General features: G+C 38.0%; 1 protein-coding gene across 1 annotated transcript in view; it reads right to left on the bottom strand.

Annotated features, from left to right (window-relative positions):
- The window catches only part of cdh11 (cadherin 11, type 2, OB-cadherin (osteoblast)), a 135046-nt gene that overhangs the window by 53568 nt on the left and 67367 nt on the right, over positions 1-14111 (bottom strand). The gene's annotated exons all lie outside the window — the stretch shown is intronic.

The following is a 14111-nucleotide window of genomic DNA, read 5'->3' as shown; positions in this document are numbered from 1 at the left end:
AGGAAAAAGAGAACAGAGGACATTCTGACTGTAAAGTCTGAACAGTTTACCGCTGTTTATTGCAGTTCAGCCGAAAACTCTCAGATTTTTTGTCACATGACTGTTGGTCTCAGATCAGTGATTTAAAGCTTCAGAGCTGCTCGGATCACTGCAGATTTTTTTGATTTTTACCGAATCTGATTCCTGTAAATGGTTTATTTTCAAACGGTAAGTGTTTTTAAAAAAAATATTGAGTCATTCTGGAAAAATGACGGAAAAAAATTGCAAAATTTCCAGTTGTTTTGGAAATATATTTGTGATTTTGGGCAAATTTTAAGCAATCTTGGACAATTTATAATTAGTTTTGGTCAACATCTGAGTCCTTTTTGAGAAATTTGAAATCATTTTGGACACATTTGAGCCATTTAGATGAATTTAAGGTAATTTTGGACCCTTTTACCTCTTTTTTTTTATCATTTCGACAAATTCTGAGTCGTTCTGGACAGATTTCCAGCTGCTTTGGACAAAATTGAATTAATTTGAGTCCATTTTGTAGCCATTGAGGACAAATTTCAACTTATTTAGTACAAATTTTAGATCATTTTTGGCAATTTTTCACATGTTTTTGACAAATTCTCAGTCATTCTGCACAGATTATCATCAGATGGACACATTTGAGCCGCGTTGGGAAAATCTCACGCAGATTACAGAAAAATTTGGTTCTTCTGGACAATTTTTTTCTGGACAGATTTGGAGTCATTTTGCGCAAATAATATGTCATTTAAAAAGATATTCACATAATTTGGAAAATATTTATAATCCCTCTGATCCATTTCTGATTATTTTGGGCAAAATTTGAGCCATTTTTGACAATTTTTCAATAATTTTTGACAGATTTCAGCCATTTCAGGCAAATTTTAGTAAATTTTGGTAAATTTTGGACAATTTTTGTCTCATTTTGACAAATCTCAAATGTTTTTGGACAAATCTCGAGCCATTCTGGACAAATTTTTCACAGATTTTGGAAAAATCAGAAGAATTTCCAGCTGTTTTGAAGACAGGATCCAAACTAAAATAATGTCCAAATTAATGGAATAAAATCTTGTTAATTTTGACTCAAAACTAGTTTTTTTCCCCTGAAGCTGCATTTATTCGCCTCCAGTAAGAAATCAGAGCTTAGCATTCTAACAAACCGTTAGCATGCTAACAGTTCACATGCGTCGCCCTCTCATCAAACACAGCCAATCTTCTGAACCAGAAAATCCAAAATAACACAGTTTGTCAGCCAGAAACCGTAAAAACAGACAAAAGGTCAATGTTCAACTTCACGACGATCTTTGAACGCATCGTGTCTGAAAACGAACCAAATCTAACCTTAAAATCTTCACATTTTGTCAGAAATCACTGAAACTAAAGGCTTGCTCTGTTCCTTTGGGTCTCTTCGTGGTCCTGGTTTCTCACAGCTGTTCTGTTGCCATAGCGATGCAGCACTGAATCACACTCAGTCACATGCAGACCTGTGAGATGAGCGTGGCTGCTGCTGATTGTAGAGGAGCTGATTTTAAACCATGAATCACAGCAGATGATCTGAAGCGGTATTCCAGACGGAGGATAAAGGCCGGATCACCGTCTGAGAAAAACAGCAGAAACACAACGTCTGGATGTTTATTTATCTACACGACGCTTTGGAGACGCTCTGCGAAAAACAGCTGCAGGGTTTTAGACCTTTCTACTGCATCTTGTGGTCATTTTATGTGTATTTTTGACAATTTGTCTCTTTTTTTGTTAGTTCTGTCTCAGTCAAGCAGCTTCTCCAGGTGTTAAAGTTCATGTTGCATCTATTCTGTGTCGGTTTTCGTCTCTTTCAGCTCATTTTATGTCTCTTTGCTGCGTTGTTGCATCTTCTAGTTGTTCTTTTGTGCTTCTTTACTGTAGTTTTACAAAGATATTAAACTTTTTTGTTTTCTTTTGTGCAAATTTCACTCATTCTTAGTGAGTTTTTCTGCACCTTCTCGTCATGGTTGTTCTGTTTCCATACAGTCTTTTTTTTTAAAGCAGAGTTTTTGTTGTGTGGATAAATCTAAAGATGATTGAGGATATTTTCTGGCTTTTACAGTCATAACAAACCCATTTGTGCTCAGGCCTTTTCAGCGTGAAGAGAAAAGAAGCTGCACAAGGACGGAGGAGAACAAATACGCTTTCTGCTCGGATTATTACTCGTGTTCTCCGGAGGTACAGCGAGACGATTGTTTGCCTTCAGCTGCTGACAGGAGGAGATGTGGAGAGAGAAGCATGCAGCCTCCCAGCAGCAGGATATATATCACATCCATCCATGAATGAATCACCTTTATTACTGCCGACCCCCAGAGAACAGGGAGGGAAAGTCTGAGCAGCAGAGCTCAGAGAAGTGGGGTCAACTCAGTCTCTCTCTCTCTATATATATAAATATATACACTTCCCCGGCATTTTCCAGTGTTATTTTAATGGCTGCTGGAGGTTTGGCTCAGTGAGCTGAGAACGAAATGAAAACCGAGTCCAGAGAAACAGCGAACAAAGAAAGAGGGAGGGACGGACCAACAGAAACCTGAGACGGATTTAAAGCCGCCGCAGTGCTGGAAAGCATCTTTTTAGGGAAGTTCTGTTTAATAAAGACTCATTTTTACTCACTTTCATTCATTTTCACTGCAACCTGAACAACTAGACGATGTAACTGTGCAAAGAATGACCAGAAAGAGACGCAAAGCTACCAAAAAATAGATGCAAAATGAACAAACACACATTCAGAAACTACCTGACCGAGAGAAAACTGCAAAAACAGACCAAGAAGCACACAAAGAGCAACTAATTATCACCGACAAGATGGAAAGAGACGGTGAAAGATGTAAAGCTGTGCAGCTCTGTGGAACCAGAACAACATGAAGAAGGAGAGAGAACTCAGTAAATGTTGTCTGTCAATAAGCAGAATGAGGGAAAAATCAGAAACAAAGTAGAATTTCTGCCTAAAACTGCAACAAAAGAACAACTAGACGATGCAGCAACACAGCAAAGAGACACTGAAAGAGACGACAACCAACACAGAATAGATGCAAAATGAACTTTAACATACAGAAAACTACCCGACTGAGAGAAAACCAACAAAAATGAGCAAAAAAAAAAATCACCACAAACACACCAGATACCAACTACAAGATGCAAAAAGACTGTTAAAGTCCTGCAGCTCAGGACAGAAATCTGAAAAAAAGTTGCATTTTTTTGGGTAAAACTACAACAAAGAACCACAAAAAGACCTAAAAGTGACACAAAGCAACACAAAAATAGATGCAAAATGAACAAATACACACGTGAAAACTACATAACTTAGATATAACTCCAAAAAGAGACAGAAATACACACAAAACGGCCACAAAAAGACACCAAATATCAACTACTGGAAGCATAAAGACAGTAAAAGATAAAAAATCCCACACCACAGGACAGAAATCTGAAAAAGTCGATTTCTTTTTGGTAAAACTACCACAAAAGAAGAAGTAGACGATGCAAAAAGACAACAGAGAGACACAAAATGACCTGAAAGAGCCCAAAACCAACATAAAATGAATGTAAAATGAGCATTTACACTTTCAAAAAACTACCTGACTGAGAGAAAACCAACAAAAAGGAGACAACTGAGCAACAAATGACCATAAATAGAAACCATATATCACCTACAAGATGCAAAAAGACAGCAAAGAACAGTAAGGTCCTGCACATCAGGCCACTTTCTATTTGTAAAACTACAACAAAGGACTACAAAAGGACCTAAAAATGACGCAAAGCAACACAAAATAGATGTAAAATGAGCAAATACACGTGTGAAAACTACATAACTTAGATATAACTCCAAAAAAGACAGAAATACACACAAAATGGCCACAAAGAGACACCAAACATCAACTGGAAGATGCAGACAGACAGTAAAAATCTAAAATCGTGCAGCTCTGTGGAAACAGAATAACATGAAGAAGGAGAGAGAACTCAGTAAATGTCTTCTGTGCATTTAGAACCATGGAAATCATAATAAAAAGAGAAGAAAGGGTTGAATTTATGTGTAAAAGTACACAACAGAGCAACAACACAGCAAAGAGACACACAAACAAGCTGAAACAGAAGCAAAAAAAAACAACAAAATCAACATTTCCACAGAGAACAGAGGAGAAAACAACAAAAAGCTGAATTTATTTCTGTTACCAGTAAAAGATGGAGGCCTCACCTTCTACTACAGATATTTAACTATCCACACCTGAAAACTCTCTGATTTGTTGTTAATTGATGATTGATCACAGCTGAGTCTCTCTGATCTTTACAGCTGCATCAAGGTTGGCAGAATTTTTACTTTTTTACAGAATCTATTTAGAGTAAAGTCTGTATTTTTGCTGAATTTTAAAACGGCACGTGGAATGAATCGATTTTGATCAAGATTTTAATCTTTCATCACAGACGAGAAGTTCGAGGACCGTGGGAAAGTTGTAAATTCAACAACTGTTTGTGGCTCTGGCTAAATGGTGTAATTCTGGTGATTCAGAAGAAAAAACTAATTTGCCGTCAGGTTTTAGGATTTAAAAGGTTAAAGTTGATCTTTAGTGATTTTAAATCTTTGTCCTAAATCAAGTTTGCATTTTTACAGGAATCAATGAAATGAAACCATCAAATAAAAGAAAAAACGTGTTAAATTCAAGAAGCGTCAGAATCTGATTGGTTCCAGCAGCTTTTCCTCTCTGATGTCAGAGGGTTTGGTCTGAAAGAACTCTGCTGGGCTTCAAGGTTTTCTCTCCTTGTTTTGAGGTTGCAGGACCGAAACCACCAGAACCCAGCAGAACCCCCTAAACCCAGCAGAACCCCCTAAACCCACCAGAACCCACCAGAACCCAGCAGAACCCCCTAAACCCACCAGAACCCACCAGAACCCAGCAGAACCCCCTAAACCCAGCAGAACCCCCTAAACCCACCAGAACCCACCAGAACCCAGCAGAACCCCCTAAACCCAGCAGAACCCCCTAAACCCACCAGAACCCACCAGAACCCAGCAGAACCCCCTAAACCCACCAGAACCCACCAGAACCCAGCAGAACCCCCTAAACCCAGCAGAACCCCCTAAACCCACCAGAACCCACCAGAACCCAGCAGAACCCCCTAAACCCAGCAGAACCCAGCAGACTGACTGTAAAATTACACAAATATTTACTGCATTTAAGTCAGCAAAACAGTAATTTTTAAAAAATATTATTTTATACAAAATCTCTGAAGAAAAATATGTATATTAAGAATTTCCTTTTTTCTTATATTTTATATCGTTTCTGAATACTTTCAAGAAAAATATATATTAAGAATTCTTTAAAATGATATTTTCGAGATTTATTTCTGGAGTAAAATGAATCGTTTATTTTAATCTGTAAAGCAGCTGATAGATTAATAGATGTGAAGCTGATAGTGTAAATATTATTAGTACCATTTTATGATTATTTTATTACTATTACTGTGTTTATTGCTACATGAGCTGCTGTAATCTGAATTTCCTCTGGCGTGGGGAGAAATAAAAGATTATCTGATCTTGATTTCAGGAGAATTATTCAGATAATAGATGAATTAAATAACAATAATCCATCTCTGTGGATTATTTCTTTTGTGTTGGAGTTGAACTTTTGCTCTTTAACATCCGTATGATCCTAAACCATCCCAAACCATCTCAAACCATCCGTACGATCCCAAACCATCCCAAACCATCCAAACCATCCGTACGATCCCAAACCATCCAAACCATCCGTACGATCCCAAACCATCCAAACCATCCAAAATTATCTCAAACAATCCCAAACCATCCGTACGATCCCAAACCATCCCAAACCATCCCAAACCATCCAAACCATCCCAAACCATCCAAACCATCCGTACAATCCCAAACCATCCCAAACCATCCCAAACCATCCCAAACCATCCAAACCATCCCAAACCATCCAAACCATCCGTACAATCCCAAACCATCCCAAACCATCCGTACGATCCCAAACAATCCGTACGATCCCAAACCATCCAAACCATCCCAAACTATCCAAACCATCCCAAACCATCCGTACGATCCCAAACCATCCCAAATGATCCCAAACCATCCAAACCATCCCAAACCATTCGTACGATCCCAAACCATCCAAAACCATCCAAACTATCCCAAACCATCCGTACGATCCGAAACCATCCAAAACCATCCAAACCATCCCAAATGATCCCAAACCATCCCAAACCATCCGTACCATCCCAAACCATCCCAAACCATCCGTATGATCCCAAACCATCCCAAACCATCCGTACGATCCCAAACAATCCATACGATCCCAAACCATCCAAACCATCCCAAACTATCCAAACCATCCAAACCATCCCAAACCATCCCTACCATCCCAAACCATCCCAAACCATCTGTACCATCCCAAATCATCCAAACCATCCCAAACCATCCCAACCATCCAAACCATCCCAAACAATCCCAAACCATCCAAAATTATCTCAAACAATCCCAAACCATCCCAAACCATCCGTACGATCCCAAACAATCCGTACGATCCCAAACCATCCAAACCATCCCAAACTATCCAAACCATCCAAACCATCCCAAACCATCCCTACCATCCCAAACCATCTGTACCATCCCAAATCATCCAAACCATCCCAAACCATCCCAACCATCCCAAACAATCCCAAACCATCCCAAACGATGACACACGGCTCAGACTGAAGGAGTTTCCGGTAAAGAATCGAGTCAAACTTTAGCTTCAGATCGAGTTTCCTGCGGTCAGACTCTTTGTGGTCGCTAAAAGCTGCAGGAACAAAACGGAGCTGAAAACAGACACCAGACGATCAGCTGCTGACACCGTGTGTGTGTGTGTGTGTGTGTGTGTGTGTGTGTGTGTGTGTGTGTGTGTGTGTGTGTGTGTGTGTGTGTGTGTGTGTGTGTGTGTGTGTGTGTGTTCTTGTACTTGCTACATGGTGAGTACCATTTTCTGCATTTAACTATCAAAGTGAGGACATTTTTACAAAGTGAGGACATTTTGGCCGGTCCTCACTTTGAAACAGCCGTGTTTGAGGGTGAAGACTTGTTTTTAGAGAACAGGTATGAATTGAGGTTTGGTTAGGGTTAGGGTAAGGATTAGGGTTAGGCAATCAGTTGTGATGGTTAAGGTTAGGGTAAGGCTCTAGGAAATGCATTACGCCTATGGATGTCCTCACTAAGATAGAAGTACAAACGTGTGTGTGTGTGTGTGTGTGTGTGTGTGTGTGTGTGTGTGTGTGTGTGTGTGTGTGTGTGTGTGTGTGTGTGTGAGTTTCAGTGATTTCTGTGAAGTTGTAATCAGTGAAATATTTCCAGATGCTGATCAGAGCTGCAGTGTTTTTCTGCTGTTTCGTTATTTTCTATATTTTCTAATCAACTTTAATAAGTTTAAATTTACATAAAAAACAGCGAATGTTTAACATTCCCGAGTTTCATTCATCACAGCTGCTCATATTTCATCTTTTTCTGCTCATATTTATGATATTTAAGTCTCTTTATCTGTTTTTGAACATTAACAATAAATCACCGGCAGCTCCTGCAATCGCCGGTATTTTACTGTAATTTTACAATTATAAGATAAAATGTTAATCGTTGTGTGATTTATGACAGGTTTACTGTTTAATACTGCATTTATATCATGTTTCAGTGTAAAAAAAACCCTCAATAAAACAGTCAGAAATGGTGCCAGAAAAAAGATGTAAGAAGAAAAGTGGAATATTACTTTTAAAAATGGTAAAAACAGCGACTATAACGGCACGTTTTGGTAAAACATTAATATTTTTGGTGAAATAAGTGGGTACAAATTTATTTTTGGACATCAGAAAAGAACAAATTACTGTAACTTCATGTTGTTCTGTTTCCACAGAGCTGCAGGACTTTGAATCTTTTACTGTCTTTTTGCATCTAATAGTTGATTTTGTGTCTTTTTGTGGGTATTTTTGGTCATTTTCTCTCTATTTCGTTGGTTCTGTCTCGGTCATCTAGTTTTTGCAGGTGTTAATCTATTTTATGTTGGTTTTCATGTCTTTCAGGTCATTTTGTGTGTCTTTGTGTCTTCTTACAAAGAAGTTCAACTCTTTTCAAGGATTTCTGCACAGAAAAGTCATTTCAGAGTTCTCTCCTTCATGCTTTTTCTTTTTCCTTGACTTTATATCTTTTCCTGTCTTTTTGCATCTTGTAGTTGATATCTGACTCCTCTTTGGGGCTTTTGTGTGCATTTATGTTCATTTGTGGTTCTATTTTCTTGGCTCTGTCTCGTTTTTTTGCAGTTGTCTCTCAGTCAGGTAGCTTTTGCAGGTGCTAATGTTCATTTTGCATCTATTTGTGTTGGTTTTCGTCTCTTTCAGGTCATTTTGTGTGTCTTTGCTGTGTTGTTGCATCGTCTAGTTCATCCTGAGTTCTCTCTCTGTTTCCAGAAAGCTGCAGGACTTTAGATTAAAAACGAGCCACAGTGAGGAAAAATGAGATAAAAACACCCAGAAACTGCTGCTGCTGGTTTGACAAATGTGCTAATTTCCAGAGAGGAACAAAGCCGATAATGAAGAGGACAAACAGACACTTCCCTATTCGTAGCGCTGAGCTAACTAGCGGCTAATTAGCTCGGCTATTGTCGTGTTTGGAAACTAATTCTCGCACGCCGTCGGATTATTCCGCTCAAAAGCTCGGCGGCTCTAAAATAAACTTGGCTTCGTGTGTATTTTTGTTTTGCTCGTTCTGATTAGTGTCCTCAATTACCGAGCGTCGCACTAATTTGTATGGAAATGGTATGCAATTTGTGCTAAATTACGTGCAATCAGAGCTTCTGTTTTTATTTTTTTCTGGCTGCAAATGAGACGAGGTTGACTTTAGGAGCATTTAGGAAGCATCTGAACAAACTGTGACACCAGGAATCTGTGTTTTTAGTCACCTTATTACACTTTATAATTCATCGTCTGGTCAGTAAAATGCCGTTTCACATGAATTAATAAACGGAATTAATGCTTTGGAGAACTTCAGGAACCATAAAGTGAGCCGCTGCCCTCCAATACAAGAGAGAAATCAGTTTCCGGAGCAGCAAACATGAAAAACAAGCTAATAATAACCAGTAAAACAAAGAGACAATGAGCTGAAGCTAAGCTGGAGGCCAAACAAAGCAGCTTCTGTTAGCTTCTGTTAGCGTCCATTAGCCCGCTGCTGATTGGTTTTTATGTCCACATTAGGGACAGCTAATTATGTCCAGCTATCTCCAAAACCAAACAGAAGTAGAATTAAAAGTGTGAAAATGTACACAAAACAACTAAAAAAGCCGTGTGAACGTTCCTTAGAATGACGTCTTCAACAGATAGTCGAGCTGCTCCATCCCTTCATGTTTTATCTTTTATTTCTATTTGTCTTCGTATTATTTTTGCTTTGTCGGTCTGTTTGGGAGTTTCAGCATGTGTTTGTGTTCATTTTGCGTCTAGTTTGTGTTGGTTTGTGTCCAGTTTAGGTCATCCTATGTCTGCATTATGTTGTTGATATTTGGTGAGTTTGTGCAAATTGTGTGTACAATTTTTACTTTTTCTCTCTCGGTTTTGCAGTTTTTGCAGGTATGGATGTTCATTCTGCATCTATTTTGTCTTAGTTTGTGTCTATTTGAGGTCATTTTGTGTCTGTTTTTCAGTTTTGTTGTGTTCTCTAGTTCTTTTGCACCTTTTTTTGGTAGTTTAGAGAGAGATTCTATTGTTTCTTTCATTTTTCTGATTTCCGTCACTCCATCTGTGTCATACTGCAAGTGAATATTATCTTTTTGTTGTGATTTTATAGCTTTCTGTGGTGATTTTCCATCTTTTTGTTGTCATTTTGCATCTTTTGTTGTGGTTTTAGATCTTTTTGTTGTGATTTTGCATCTTTTTATTGTTATTTTGCATCTTTTTGTACCGATTTTGCAATTTTTTGTTGTAATTTTGCATGTTTTTGGGGATTTTGCATCTTTTTGTTATTTTGCATCTTTTGTGATTTTGCATCTTTTCGTTGTAATTTTGCACCTTTTTGTTGTTATTTTGCATCTTTTTATCATGCTTTTTCATCTGTTTGTGGTGATTTTGCATCTTTTAATTGTGATTTTGCATCTTTTTGTTGTTATTTTGCATCTTTTTAACGTGCTTTTGCATCTGTTTGTGGTGATTTTGCATCTGTTTGTGGTAATTTTGCATCTTTTTGTTCTTATGTTGCATCTTTTTATCGTGCTTTTGCATCTGTTTGTGGTGATTTTGCATCTTTTTGCAAATATTTTGCACCTTTTAGTTGTTTCAGTTTCAAGAGGAAAAATGAACCGATAACTGAGCTTCTTCTTCTGTCTGTGTTTTATTTTCGTTTGCCTCCATGTGTTTTATTTCCTCTTTAGGTTTTCTGTCAGCGTCCAGCAGAAATTACAGCTTTCCAGTCTGAATGATGCTTTAATTACAGCTGTAAGAAGAGACTAAAAACAGACGAGGAACGTGGATAATCACAAGCTGCTGCAGAAAACGTCTCAGACAGACGGTTTCTCACACCGCTGTTCGTCTTTTTGTATTTTTAAAATGTGTACGGATCAACGACTGTCGCCTCAGCGTTTAATCTGAGACATAAAAGACAAATGAGCAGCAGGGAAAAGATTCAGCTCCATTCAAAGAATCAACAGAAACTAAAAAACTTTCCTGAAGCTACTCGCTGCTGTTCAGTCGCAAAAATCACTTTATTCTCTTTGTCTCATTAAAAAAAATGCCAAAAAATCTACATTTGGTCTAATATGATTCTGGAAAAAAGTAAAAATTCTGCAATTTTCTGCAAAATCATGAAGCCAGGATGGACTGAGCTGTGACCAATAAATCTGTAGATAATCACACACTGCTGCTGAACGTCACAGGTTTGATTCAGAGAACGTTTCAAACAGACTTTTTCTCACTCTGCTGGTGTCTTTTATTTTTTATAAACGTGTAAACTTCCACACGAGCTTAATGATGAAGTTGATCACAAACAGCTGCAGAAGATCAGAGTTCACACAAACCCAACAAGAAGAAGAGATTCATCAGCTTTTATTCTGACACATAAAAAGAAAATAAAACCGCAAAAAGTCCATCAGAAACAAGAATAAAATCACCAGAACGGCACCATTTATCAGCCACAAACTCATTTCACTGTGCATTTCAGGAAAATTTAAATTAAATCACCAAAATCACACTTATTTTTAAAAAATTGCCAAAAATAAATTTTTCCTCTAATTGGATTCTGTAAAAAAATAAAATAAAATTCTGCACTTCTCTACACAATCATTCAGCTGCAATTCGCTCATCTGTGACCAAAAGTTATTTTACAATAAATCATTGACTTAAACCATTTATCAGCCACAAACTCATTTCACTGTGCATTTCAGTTGGGAAAATTTAAATGAAAATTGCAATATATCACCTAAATAACAATTATGTTTAAAAAAAAAGCCAAAAAATAAATCTTTCCTCTAACTGGATTCTGTAAAAAAATAAAAATTCTGCACTTTTCCACACAATAATTATGCTTTAATTCACTCGGCTGTGACCAACAGTTATTTTACAATAAATCATTGACTTTTTGGATGAAACGAACGTAGATAATCACAGGTTTGATTCAGAAAACGACTCAAACAGACATTTTCTCAAACTGCTGCTGGTGTTTTTATGTTTTTTAAGCATGTCAATGAATAAAATTCTTCAAAAACAAACAACCACAGAGGATCAGAGTTCATGTAGAACAACGAGAGATTCACGACTGTGTGGCTGCAGCTTTTATTCTGAGAGATTAAAAGACTAAAGAGGAGAAGTTTGAGCTGCATCCTGAGAACAAGCGTTAGAGGAGCGATTGTGTGGAATCCTGGTCCTGGGTCGGTGTGGTGTGTGTTTGGGGGGTTCTGGTCAGGAAACGGGGCGTCTGGATTCGATTTGAGGCCAGAGGAAAATAAAATGCTTTGGATTCTTAAAGGTTGGCGGAGCAGCGACAGACGACCACAAAGAAAAGCAGCAGAAGGAAAAAAGAAAAGAGAGAAGGGAAGAAAAGAAAGAGGCCAGGAGGAGGGAAGAGGGGAAAGAAAACAGAGAAAGAAAGATTTATTCTCTGAGCTCCACTTTCCAGCTCTTTTATGGTGTTTTATGTCTCGTTTGTGTCGTTTGGTGTTTTTTTTTTGTCATGGTGGGTCTCCTTTGTATCTTCTTGTGCCTCTTTTTTGATATTTTATGTCTCGTTTGTGTCATTTTGTGTTGTTTTTATCACGTTATTCTCTCATTTCTGCCATATTGTATGTCTTTATTGTAGTATTGTGTGTCTTTTTGGTCATTTTGTGTCACATTTTTGTCCTTTTGTGTCTCTTTTTTGTAGTAGTGTGTGTCTTTTTGTCACATTTCTGTCCTGTTCTGTCTCATTTCTGTCATTTTGTGTTGCTCTCGTGCTACGTCTTCTTTGTGTCATTTTGTGTCTTGTTTTTTTTTGTTTTGTGTGACTTTTTTGGTCGTTTTGTGTCACATTTGTGTCCTTTTGTATCTCTTTTTGGTAGTTTATGTGTTGTTTGTGTCATTTTGCATCGTTTTTATCATGTTAGGTTTTCTTTGTGTTCATTTGTGTCTCTTTTTTGTTCTTTTGTGTGTCTTTTTGTCTGTTTTTGTCACATTTCTGTCCTGTTCTGTCTCATTTCTGTCATTTTGTGTTGCTCTCGTGCTACGTCTTCTTTGTGTCATTTTGTGTCTTGTTTTTTTTGTTTTGTGTGACTTTTTTGGTCGTTTTGTGTCACATTTGTGTCCTTTTGTGTCTCTTTTTTGGTAGTTTATGTGTTGTTTGTGTCATTTTGCATCGTTTTTATCATGTTAGGTTTTCTTTGTGTTCATTTGTGTCTCTTTTTTTGTTCTTTTGTGTCTCCTTTATGGCGTTTTATGTGTTGTTCGGGTCATTTTGCGTTGTTTTTGTTGTTTTGCATCTAATTTCTGTACTTTTGTATCTTGTTTTGGTCATTTTGTGTCTCGTTTGTGTAGTTTTGCATGTTTTCGGGTTGTTGTGCGTTACATTTTTGTCATTTTGCTTCTTGTTTGTGTCGTTTGTGTGTCACTTTGGTTGTTTTGTGTCTATTTTTTGTTCTTTTGTGTCTCCTTTATGGTGTTTTATATATCATTTGTGTCATTTTGCGTTGGTTTTGCTGTTTTGCATCAGTTTTTTGTACTTTTGTTTCTTGTTTTGGTCATTTTGTGTCTCGTTTATGTAGTTTCGTGTGACCTTTTGGTTGTTTTGTGTCACCTTTTTGTCCTTTTGTGTCTATTCCGTATCATTTTGTGTTGTTTTTTAATCATGTTATGTCTTCTCTGTGTCTTGTTTTGGTCATTTTGTGTCTCCTTTGTGTAGTTTTATGTGTCTTTTTAGTTGTTCTGTGTCACATTTTTTGTCATTTTGTGTGTCTTTTTGTTGTTTTATGTCTCGTTTTTAGTGTATCCAGTGAGGAAAAAGGAGACGGGAGGAAATAAAAACCCACGTGGACGATTCTGCTGTTAAATCTTTACGACATGTTGAATGCAGGTTTTAAATTTGTCTGTGAATCGGCTTCAGTTGAATATTTTCCGTCCATAAACCCTCAGAGGCTCCGTTAGCCGTTAGCAGCAGGAAGCTCGTTAGCATGGGTTTGTTAGCACAGGTTCGTTAGCACGGGTACGTTAGCACGCTTTCGTTAGCGAAGCAGCAGCAGGTGAAACTGAAAACGTGACGTGGTTTTAGGGAAAAGAGCAGCGGAGAGGATTAAAGACAAAGAACAGGAGGCAGAGAGGAGGCAGGAAATCCTCTTTTTTCTGTTCTTCCCCAAACAGGAATGAGAGCGTTAATCCTCGGGGGCTTACGTTTGTTTTTCTGCCTCTCTTCCATTCGGGGTTTGTGCTGCTGGTCTTCGTCCTCCTCGTCTCCCTCCTCGTCTTCCTTCTCGTTTCTTTTATTCCCGATGCTCGCTAATCTCGACACAAACCCTCGTTCTCCTCTTCATTGTGCTGCTGAGCCGTGAGGCGACGCTTACGGGACATTTAGGTTCCACGTGGAACAAACCGGAAACCAT

Source organism: Acanthochromis polyacanthus, chromosome 15 (assembly GCF_021347895.1).
Source record: "Acanthochromis polyacanthus isolate Apoly-LR-REF ecotype Palm Island chromosome 15, KAUST_Apoly_ChrSc, whole genome shotgun sequence".
Classification (NCBI taxonomy): Eukaryota; Metazoa; Chordata; class Actinopteri; family Pomacentridae; genus Acanthochromis; species Acanthochromis polyacanthus.
This window is presented reverse-complemented; position numbering and strand designations above follow the sequence as displayed.